The sequence below is a fragment of the Callospermophilus lateralis genome, chromosome 2 (assembly GCF_048772815.1).
Source record: "Callospermophilus lateralis isolate mCalLat2 chromosome 2, mCalLat2.hap1, whole genome shotgun sequence".
NCBI classification, from domain to species: domain Eukaryota; kingdom Metazoa; phylum Chordata; class Mammalia; order Rodentia; family Sciuridae; genus Callospermophilus; species Callospermophilus lateralis.
In genome coordinates, this window is record NC_135306.1 from 4250277 (window position 1) to 4262029 (window position 11753).

Below are 11753 nucleotides of genomic sequence, written 5' to 3' on the forward strand. Positions count from 1 at the left end.
CCCGTGCAGGATGAGTGTCAGTGTGCCATACTACCAAAACCAACACGCAGTTCCCATCAAAGCGCCCACGACCGTCTGCACAGAACTTGATAAACAGTCCTAAAGTTGACAAGGAAGACTGAAAAGACCCAGAACAGCGGAGCCATCCTGAGGTGGGTGGCGAGGCAGGAGGCGTCTCAACACCCGATCTCAGACTGTGACCGAGAGCACAGTGACAGAACCAGCATGGCCCGACACCAAAACAGACGTGAGTCAGTGGAATGGAGTAGAAGACAGAGCACCCTCACACCGGTCCAGCCCTTGACATTCAACAAAGGGCCAAAAACATACGCTGGAGAAAAGACACCCTTTTAACAAACAGTGCTGGGAAAGCTGGGCATCCACATGCAGGAAAATGAGGGGATCCCAACTTCTCACCTGCAAAAAGCCAACTCAAAGTGGACCAAAGACTTAGGATCAGACGAGAAACACTGCGAGTGCTAAAAGAAAGTGATGGGCCCAGGAACCAACTTATTCATAAGACCCCTGAAGCTCAAGGAAAAAACCCCCAAGAATCAATAAGTAGGACAGCATCAAATAAAAACCTCCTGCACAGCCAAGGGACCAAGAGCACAAGAAAGCCCAGAATAGAGAAGCTCTTTGTCCACTGCCCTTCCAGACTACATGGGTGGCTCAAAAAGCAACACACAAAACCAACAATCCAACCAATAAATGGGCAAGAGGACTAAACAGAGCTTCTCACATACAAGAAGACATACAAATGGGCAAGAGACATACAAATAAATAAATAAATAAATAAATAAATAAATGGAAAGTTCAGCATTCCTAGCAATTAGGAAAATGCAAATCAAAACTACACTGAGATTTTTATCTCACTCTAGCCAGAATGGCAGTCATAAAGAATACAAATGACAATAAATGATGATGGAGAAATGGGGAAGAAGGTACCCACCTACGTTGTTGGTGGCACCAAGCTATTCCACACCTCAGTACTTACCCAAAAGAACTAAAATCGGCATACTATAGAGATAACAGCCACTATAATGTCTGTATCAGAACAATCCACAATAACAGATTTTGGAGCAAGCCCAGGTATCCATAGACAAACGTATAGAAACACAAATGGATAAAGAAATGGGATATATGTACACACAGTGGAGCTTTCCTCAGCCATCAAATAGAAATCACAGCATTTGCTGATAAATGGATGGAACTGGAGAAGAGCATGCTACCTGAAATGAGTCAGGCTGAGAAAGTCAAAGGTCAGACATTTTCTCTCATTGTATGGAAGCTAGAGAGAGAGGGAGAGAGAGAGAGAGAGAGAGAGAGAAATTGAAAAGGGGGATCTCATGAAAACAGAAGGGAGACTGATAAGAGTAGATCTCAAGGGGACTGGGGGAGGGAGGGGAGGACCTGGAGTGCCGGGGAACCAACGGTCCCACATTCAGCCTGGGTGACTGTGCCCCAGTGGACCCGTTGTGTGCACCGTTACAACGTACTGTTTTAAACATAATGATACAGAGGGAGATCAGTAGAGAAGGCTCAGGGGAGGGCAGGGGAGGAAAAGGGCGGATTGGGAGGGAGACTGACGGGACTAGGTTGTGTGCCTGCACACTGCTTTGCCTCCTGTGAGCAGCGTTCAAGGGCTGCAGTCTGCCTGGAAGAATCGGAACGGAAAGCTGCTAGCACTTCACGCTCATCCCCTGCGTTCACGTAGATGGAGGGGCAGCCCAGGTGTGCACCTGCAGGTGAAGGATAAGAAACACCTGGGAGCCCGGATGGACGTCATCAGCATCAAGACGCCCTGGATCCGACCCCAGTGCAGCACGGACGCCCGGCAGACGTCACCCAGTGAGGGTGAGTGCTCAGGGAGTCTCAGGAGTCCTTCAGGCTGATCCAGGAGCTGAGGCTGGCTCCTGGCCTGGCGGGGACACTGCGACCTGCAGCCTGGGCTTCAGAGAGGCAGGGAGAGTGGGCTCTGGAGATCTAGCGGTGGGGCCTGCTCTTGCAGCACTGCAGCCCGTAAAACCATGCAGTGCGGGTACCAGGCACAGGAGGTGCTCTCACGCCAACAAGGAACCGGAGCAGAATGAGACAAAACCCCAAAGGCTGTGGGGTCCCTGTTTGTGCCACAGGGACTGCCTCCTCAGGGCCCACCTGGTTTTGTTCTGCTTCGGCTTGTTTTGTCCAGCGTCCAGCAGGGGGCAGCCCCGGCCTGCACACGTGCCCTGGCCTGAGCTGCAGGTCTGAGGAGGCTCCTCCTGGGGGCTGCTGTGGGCACAGGCTCTCTGCCAGGTCCCTGAGGGTCTCGGCCCGCGTCCTGCTCTAGTGAGCACCATTGCCCGGGATGCTACATGGAGCACTTTCTTGCACAGAGGACAACACGGCTCCCGGGCCGCCTCAGTGAGTTACAGGGGAAATCCACAGGAAGTCTGCTGAAGTTATGGTCGCCTCTCCTCTTTGGCCGACGAACGTAGAGTATTCACATGGAGATATTTCTTCCAAATTATTCTGAAATAACAGTAAAAGTGTAGAAACCTCAAGGCAGGTGGGCTACTCCTTCTCTGGAGCCAGTGAAATGTCCCAGTGCTAATCTAATAAGCCTTCGTCCTACCCAGAAGTTAGGGCAGGGAAGCCACGCTCGCCCCACCTGCCCGGCCATTGGGCAGGGTCCTGGCCTCCACCCAGGATGTGATGACCAACACAGAGGACTCTCAGAGACACGGAGGCTGCCAGCTGCCGGCCAGAGGCCCCCCCACTGTTGCCTTGGGAGCTGTTGGGTCTGGTCTCTTGGGACGGAGTCCCATCACTCGTAGGTCCGTGGAGCTTTCCAGTAGATCCCTGAAAAGCAGCACACCCTGCTATGAGAAAGGCCCCTCTGCAGCTCACAGCAGGCCCCAGAGGCTTCGCCCAGCACCCCCCCCACCTTCCCTCAGGGACTGAGCCACCCCCTGCACCTCCCTCCAGAGTGGGTGCTTCCTCTACTTGCCGCGTTCCCACCACGAGTGGTGAATTCTCCTACCTGTGGAAACTGGCTGTGTGGTTAGGGCCTGAGCCGTCTGGGAGAAGCTCCTGTTGATGCAGCAGGTAACGTGACTAGACGGTGAGAGCTGTGACCTGTCCTCCATCCCGGCTTGAGCCGGGTGGTGCTGAAGGCAGGTGGACTGGCTGGAGGTGGTGGCCCCGGGCTGTGCCCTGGAAGGGTGCGTCTCCCTTGTGCCCTTCCCCTGGGCCCCTCTGCTTCATGGCTTCCATGTCCTGAGCTGCTTTCCGCCATGATGTTCCACCTCACCTCCAGCCCAGAGCAGTGGAGTCGCCCATCCGTGGACTGAAACTCTGAAACCATGAGCCAAAATGAACTGTTCCTTTAATACTTGCTCTTGTCAGGTCCTTGGGTCGCAGTGACAAAGAGCTGACTAACACCTCTTGGGACAGTGATCACTGGGCTTTGAGCATGGATTTCCCAGGACAGTGGCACAGTGAAGGTCCCTGGAGTGGACTCAGGTCAGTTCACGCTCCTAAGTACCCGGGGGATCTGGAGAGCCTGGTGTGAAGGAAGCGTGGCTTAGCTCAGACCGCAGCACTGTGTCCCGTGTAGGAGTGCCACCATCAGGACCCAGGTCCCTGCTGGGTGGAGGAGCCAGTCACTCTTCACGGTCTCTTTCCTCTTAGCCAAGGTAAGTGACAGGACTCTGGGGGACTTTGGTCACCCTACATGCAGCCCATGCCTCCTGAAGTCCCGGCAGTGGCTCTCAGTACCTACTGTTCCACAGCTCAGGGACGTGCATCACTGGAGCCCTGGGCTTGAGTGGTTGGCCAACCACGTGGAGGGGGACAGAGGAGGAGGCCAAAGGACACTCCGTGGAGGGTGTGCAAGCGGGTGGGAGACAGGACAGGGAGCACAGGGATCCTGTTGGGATGGGAAGGTTTGGGTACAGCTCAGGCTGGGGGAGAACTAGGGGAGCCCACGCACAAGTGGTGACATGAGAACTGGAAATGAGTGGGGGCTTCTCAGGGTGAGAGGGGAGGGGTTGTGCCAGGCAGAGGAGGAGCAAAGCTGATGCACAGAGTGGGCCCAGGAGTCTCCTGCGGCCACTGGAGCTACCATGGGGAAGGGCAGCTCAGATAAGGCGGTGGGCAGCTGTAGCCACATGGCGACCACTGGTGCTGTGTCCCCTGGACACCCCCCGTCTAGCTATTCCAGGTTGTCTCACAGAGAGCCTTTGAGTTACAAGGACACGCGCCCCTGTCAGTGTTATGGAAATTCTTGGGGATTAACGGCTGCCCTCAGAGCCAGGGGATGGTGCATCAGCCTTACTGATTGCCAGAGGGAGTTTGCGTGAGATGAAGTCAAGAGTCTCCGTCTAGAGTCCTTAGATGTGAGGTGTCCCCCAAACTCACGTGTGAGACGATGGAAGGTTAGGCTTGGGTTCTGAGAGACTTAACCCAGTCGGTGAAAGGATCCCTGATGGGATTAGCTGAGTGGTGACTGCAGGCTGCAGGAGGTGGGTCACTGGGGTGACCCTTGGGAATACATATTTGGGAGCTGAACCTAGTCTCTCTCTGCTTCCTGATCATGTCCTGAGCCACTTCCCTCCGCGACACTCTTCTGCCAGGATGTTCTGCCTCACCCTGAGCCCAGGAATGGAGCCAGCTGTCTGAACACCTGAACCATGAGCCCCAGGTCAACTTTTCCTTCTGGTAGCTCTTCTTGTCAGGACTTTGGGTTGTAGCAGTGAGTAGCTGACTAAGACCTCTCCAAATCTGCTACAAGCTTCAGGTAAGAACTTGCTGGAGTCATGACACGGCAACCTGCTTCTTCAGCTGTGCATGGAAATTCTCAGGGGAGAATATGGTGTACTCCTGGCTTAAGTCCCTAAAAACATCCTGCATTGGTGGCAAAAGTTCCAGGTTTCCGTGTGCCTACTGAGGGGTGAATGTCTGAGACATCTTGCTCTTGGTTCTTACTGCAGATGGGTCTCAACCGTGTCCCACGAGTTAGATTTAGCCTGAATAAGGAGTAGCTTAGAAGGCCTCAGAAGCCATTGCTGCTCCAGGGCTAATGATCTACAAATAAACAGGTGCCTAAGGAGACGCACTTAGGCGCTTTTCAACTCTACCCACTTGGGCTTTGTGGCACGTAGGGAAGGCAGGGCCATGTGTCTCTCTTGTGCCTGATTTAAGTGCTTGCTGGATATGACAGAAGGATGCCCACCTGTTTGTCCTTCTGTGAGACGAGTTGGTGACCTTACAACTGTGTTAGTCAGCTTTAAGTTGCTGTGACAGAAATACCTGACAAGAACAGCCTAGAGGGAAAGTCATTTTGGGCTCATGGTCTCAGCGGTCTCAGTCCATGGACAGCCAGCTCCAGTCCCTGGGGCTCGAGGTGAACATCATGGTGGAAGAGGGTGGTGGAGGCAAGCAGCTTAGGTCATGGCAGAGAGGAAGCAGAGAGAGACTATGGAGCCAGAGCCAAGGTAGGGTCCCCAAGGATACCCCGCCCCCTGCTCGGTGATGGCTTCCCCCGGCCATGCCGCACCTCCTGCAGTCACTGCCCACGAGCCACTTGAATGACTGATCCACCAGATGGATCATCTGCTGCTGCGGTCCAGCCCTCGCGGTCTAGTCGTTGCCCCTCGGAGCGGCCCTGATCTTTTCAGGGGGCGCCCCATATCCAGACTCTGACCCTGGCTCATCCTCTCACTTGGAGTCTGCAAGCTAGCTCTCTTCGGGCGCACCAGTCTGACTGACTGAAACCCCAGACATCTCTGTCGCTCACAGCTCTGTGGGGTCCTCAGAACCAGAGCCTCTGGCGCCTGCAGCCTTTGCCCCAGACCTGGGGGCTCGTGAGCCTGCCCTCACTCTGCGGCCCTCAGGCTCCCGAGCAGGGCTGCTCCCAGGGGCGGCCCTCTGCCCCGCTACCCTCCACAGGCTGACTCTCCACTTCCCTCAGTGCGGGGGCCACCCCGCCCCAGGGCCTGCCGACAGCTTTGCACCCTGTGCTGATCTCGCAGGAAAGCCATGCGGCTCCAACACAGTCGCCTCCTCCACAGCAGGTGACAGGCGCTGGGAAGCGCAGGCCCCAGGGCCTGCCTGTCACTCAGGTCTTCAGGAGCCAGAGTGACCCTGGAGGTGTGGTGCGATGTCTGAAGCAATAGAAGGCCCCACCCGGGCTGGGCCCTCTGACTCCCGTGTAAGTAAAGAAATCTGCAAACGCATGCAGCGCTATTGTCCCTGAGTTACTCTGTTGGCTCTGGAAGCAGCTGCACCTAAGTTAGCCATCGGCCTCAGGCAGGGAGGGACACGGGTTGGTCCCCAAGCGCAGAATCCCACAGAGCCCAGACGGAGCCTTAGGAATGGGTCAGACAGGCCTCCAGCTTCTCAGTGCTGAGGTGAGGGGCAGAACCAGACCAAAGTCCCAGGGCTTCTGGAACGACACTTTTGCCCTCTGGAATTTATACATGGGCACTGACAGTTGGGCAGCCCAGCAAGCTGCCCCGGGGTTGTCGTCAAATGGTCTGCGTTTCTGATTGTCCAGCTTTCTACTCAAGGCCGCCTCCCATCATGGCTGGACCATCTGCCTGGTAAGGAGACTGGGTGGGAAATGCCAGAACTTGTTTGCTCTGCAGAGTGTCCTGTGAGGTGGGACAGAGTCTGCAAAGTGCTCGAGGCGTCAGTCCTGCTCCTTAGGCAGGAGTCCTCACCCTCACAGCAGAGTCCAGCGCTGTCTCTCAGACAGGTGACACAACGCCCTGACTCAGCCTGAGCCATGGAAGAATCCTGTTAAATGGTCTCCTTGTGAGCAACACTGACTTTAAAAGTTGAAGTCTTAGTATATGGAAATGTCTTTCAAATGTTCACATCAAAAGATGATTTCATCTTTATAATCAATAATTTAAGAAATTGCCAGTGAAATCTCTCTCTCTCTCTCTCTCTCTCACACACACACACACACACACACACATACATTGTCTTTTAGCTCATTGCCCTGGGGGCTGTTTGAAGACCCCATCTGAGGACCAGTGATGGGCTGTGCTGAGTCTGGCCTTGCAGGACAGAGGACTTCAGTTAAACTCAACCTGGCCACTGACCAGCTCTGAACACTCAGGTGGGCTGCTAAACCTCTCTGAGCCCCAGGCTGCTTTTCAGCAGAGAGGGGTCCCTCCTCCTTTGGGTGGTGGTGAGGGTCACAGGAAGCATGGGTGGGTGCGGGGCCCACGACAGACACCCACTGAGAGCACTGCTGGCTGAGCGCTGGTGGAGCAGGATTCGGAGCCTCAGTTCTGAGATGAGCTCGGTGATCTCTAGGTGCCGCAGTCTCTGGCTGGGCACAAATCACGAGTCTCCACATAGCTTGTAGATTCAAACAGCAATTCTTTATTCCCGAACTCACACCGGCTGTCTACAAACGCGTTCTGGGGAAATCCATGTTTTCTGCCCAAATCCACATTTTGCCCAAATCCACTCCACATGGGCTTCTGTCTCCCAAAATATACTGTCTGACCCTAAGCACTCAAGAGGAACTCAGCAGCAGGATACGCCCTATTCTAAAGGGGGAACACCCTAATCTCCTATTATGCTAAACTGCCCTATTCTAAAGGGGGAACACCCTAATCTCCTATTATGCTAAACCGCCCTATTCTAAAGGGGGAACACCCTAAACACGGATACTGCCCTGGTCCTTGAGCAAGGTCACCTTTCAGAAGTCCTTCCACTAGATAGCATGGGAGTAAGCTGGCAAGGAATTTGTCATACCTTCTTGGCTGATGGCTCCCAGCATCTCCCCCCTTCTGATTAATTAAACAACAAGTAATGTGGCTTAAGGACCGTGCCTTGTAGGTTGTCCAGTTCAACATATGGCTCTTACCCGTCATTGGAAAACTGACCTTTAGGCGTCAGCCTCCTGTCTTAGGTTGATACCACTGCAACTGGATCATACCCGTCACTGACTACCAGTCCAGCATACAGCCATACTTGTGGATAGGTCTATGCACCAGTGGGGGGGTGAGGTTCTTTGCCTCACCTCTGTTGGCCCCCAAATTTGGCCTTGGTGCCAGTGGGGGAGTGAGGTTAATGTGGCTTAAGGACCGTGCCTGGTAGGTTGTCCAATTCAACATATGGTTTTTACCCGTCATCGGAAAACTGACCTTTAGGCAACTGACCTTTAGGCGTCAGCCTCCTGTCTTAGGTTGATACCACTGCAATTGGATCATACCCGTCACTGACTACCGGTCCAGCATATAGCCATTGGCTCCCAAATTTAGACCATCACTAGCAGAAGGGAGGAGGATACAGAAATGCCACGACACCAAGCCAATTGACAGTTCCTTTGGAAAAATTGCATCATTGGTGGCACCATCAGCAAAGATATGCCAGCATTACCACAATTAACATGTGGTGCGCTGGCAAGGAAATAAAAATTGCATCACTGGTGACACCATCAGCAAATATATGCCAGCATCACCACAATTCGCTGTACCAAATGATAGTTACATAGTCTAGGCAAGTTCTGTAAGCAGTTCAAAGTGGAGGAATCTATCAATCTGTCCGTCTCCTCCCAAAGTCCGTTTCCTCCCAAAATCCGTTGACTCCTTGATTGAGCATACTTGTTGAGTTATATTCATTGGGATGAAGATAGGAATTCTGGCAATGATGCTAAAAAGACATTATCCTGAAAAGAATTATTAAATATAATGAAAAGGAAAGGTGAAAGTAAACAAACAGATCTGTTAACCTCCTTAAAAAACAATCCTTAACAGCTGTTTACCTGATTTAAATTAGTAAACAAGCAGATCTGTTAACCACCTTTAAAAACAATCCTTAACAGCTGTTTACCTAATTTAAATTAAGCCATTTAAATCACGTGAATAAAAAAAATAATAATTTGGATCCATTTTCTCATGAGCGCTCCTCATATATGAAATACGCACACACAGACATACAACACAAAACACAAATGTGCAAACAAACGTACAACACATAAGATAATAATAAAGGCCTTGTAGCTTTACCTAGGTGAAATCTCCATTGCAATGTTTAAAAACTCCACAGTCAAAAAATAAAACTCAGAAAAACATTAACCTAGGTTTGTATGAGCTCAAAAAATAAAATAGAACCTTATGATGTGGAAAAATGCAATAATAAAATAGATATTGAAAAAAGCATCCTGGTTAATCACAGTCGCAGATGTAAGAATGGCCAAGCTGGAGTTCTGGATATCAGCTGTTATGGATTTGAGTCAAATCATCTTCTTTTCGATCTGTAGAAATCGTTTTGGTTATAGTCTTTCTGGAATCCAAATCGGTTGCTGTTCTCCTGTGGAAAAACAAACAGAACCCCGACTCCAGAAAATCACTGGGTCAGGATCTTTCCATTGTCCCATTAGAATATCTTTCCAAAGTACTTTAGTCTTATGTACATTTTTTGGATACATATGCCTTTCCGGAGCACTAAGTCCTGATGAATCCAAATTTAAAAAGTTTAGAGTAAAAAGGGTTATTTTAAGTTTATCTTTGGGGGATATATACCCCTTTCCAATTTTTAAGATTAACTAGGCTTCAAATGACGCAATCTTTTCTCCATCATGAAGGCATCTTAACCACCTTCAAATTAACCTTTTAAAGTCTTACAATTATTATCTATACTGCACTTTTAAATGTACTTTTTCACCACCTACAGCTTCACTCTTTTAAACGAGGCTTAGATTCTGTTTAAATCGCTTAATGTTAGTTTACATGGCTGCCCTTCAACCAAAGGCCTTTTTTACTCCATTAAGAAGCTTTGTTTCAATCTGCCATGTACAAATACCTTTTTCTTCTTTCTTCCTTTCTCAAACTTTTAAAGTAAGTCTAGTTTCCTCAAAATCTTTTTAAATGGCATTTTACAACTTTTTACTTTACCACACAGAGATTATCTCATTTAGAAACATTTCTCTTTTTTTTTTAACCTTTATATTAAAATATTATTTTCACATCTTGAATCTTTTTATCTCTTTTTTAACCGTTAACCCTTTTTATAAATTCACATTCTGAAATAACCCTTATAAAATTTCTGACTTAGACAAATTACTCCACTTTAAGAAGATGAAAGACTTTCATGTTTTTTATGATACTGTAATTGAAACCCAACTGAAACTTCTTATACTCTTTGTATATAAATTACACCTAATAGAATCTTAACACTTAGTAACCTTGTTTCAGCAAAGACATAGACCAAAGCAATATTAAACATTTTTCCATTCACCAATTTATGAAAACACACATAATGATTAAATATATTACCTTATGGAACTTAATAAGTAAAGAGTACTTGATTTCATATTTAGTGGTTGATATTTTAACACTCTAGTTTTGTAAATTAATCAGATGTCTGTAAAAACCAAGATCTTAGACAAGCGTAGTAAACAGAACTAGCCATCTCTTTCTTGTTGATGAAAAATCCTTCTACAGGATACCATGATGGCCCCATTGATATGCTTAATAACTCGTCTTTAAAAAGCCATGGGCTACATCTTTGTATTGTATCAACATATGCCCTAGCTGTTCTTGGTCTTACTGGGGTGCCTTTTTTCTCTAATAATTTCTCTTCCTCGGAGGCGAACAACTTAAAACCTTGAGTCAACCATTTTCCCCAGTTTGCCTGAGAAAGTTCTAGGAACAGGCAACTTGAAATAAAAACAAAATAAATCAAAACAAGAACGAATTGTTTTTTGAAATGGTCACCCATTCTTTCGCTCTTCCTCAGGGGCGAACAATTTTACTTACCTTGTCTTCAGATGTTCCGCGTACGAGCCACCAAATGCCGCAGTCTCTGGCTGGGCACAAATCACGAGTCTCCACACAGCTTGTAGATTCAAACAGCAATTCTTTATTCCCGAACTCATACCGGCCTTCTACAAACACGTTCTGGGGGAATCCATGTTCTCTGCCCAAATCCACTTCTGCCCAAAATCACTACTCTGCCCAAATCCACTCCACATGGGCTTCTGTCTCCCAAATATACTGTCTGACCCTAAGAACTCAAGAGGAACTCAGCAGCAGGATACGCCCTATTCTAAAGGGGGAACACCCTAATCTCCTATTATGCTAAACCGCCCTATTCTAAAGGGGGAACACCCTAAACACGGATCCTGCCCTGGTCCTTGAGCAAGGTCACCTTTCAGAAGTCCTTCCACTAGATAGCATGGGAGTAAGCTGGCAAGGAATTTGTCATACCTACTTGGCTGATGGCTCCCAGCAGTAAACCATATAGACTTCACCAAGTTTCATTGATCCTTGAGCTTGCCATGTTTGCTTTTACATTTGAGAGTACGTGTGCATGGGCACGTATGTGCACACAACTGATATATTTGAAAATATCTCAAATAATAATATCTTTGACCCTAAATATTTCATCCTGTATCTAGGACATTTTTGTGCATCACTATAATGTTCTTATCATGTCAAAGGATTTTAATGTCATGCCATAATAACATCTAATATGCAGTTCATAATGTAAAGTTGGGAATCTGCATTTTTATAAAGCTGCCCAGGTGATTGATGTAGTGTTTCTGGACCCAGTAGCCTGTTGATCTCTAATCTTCCAGTATCTCCTTTTGTGCATTCATTCATCCATCATTTGCATCTTTTTTAAAAATTTTTTTAATATTTATTTTTTAGTTTTCGGCAGACACAACATCTTTGTTTGTATGTGGTGCTGAGGATCGAACCCAGGCCGCACGCATGCCAGGCAAGCGTGCTACCGCTTGAGCCACA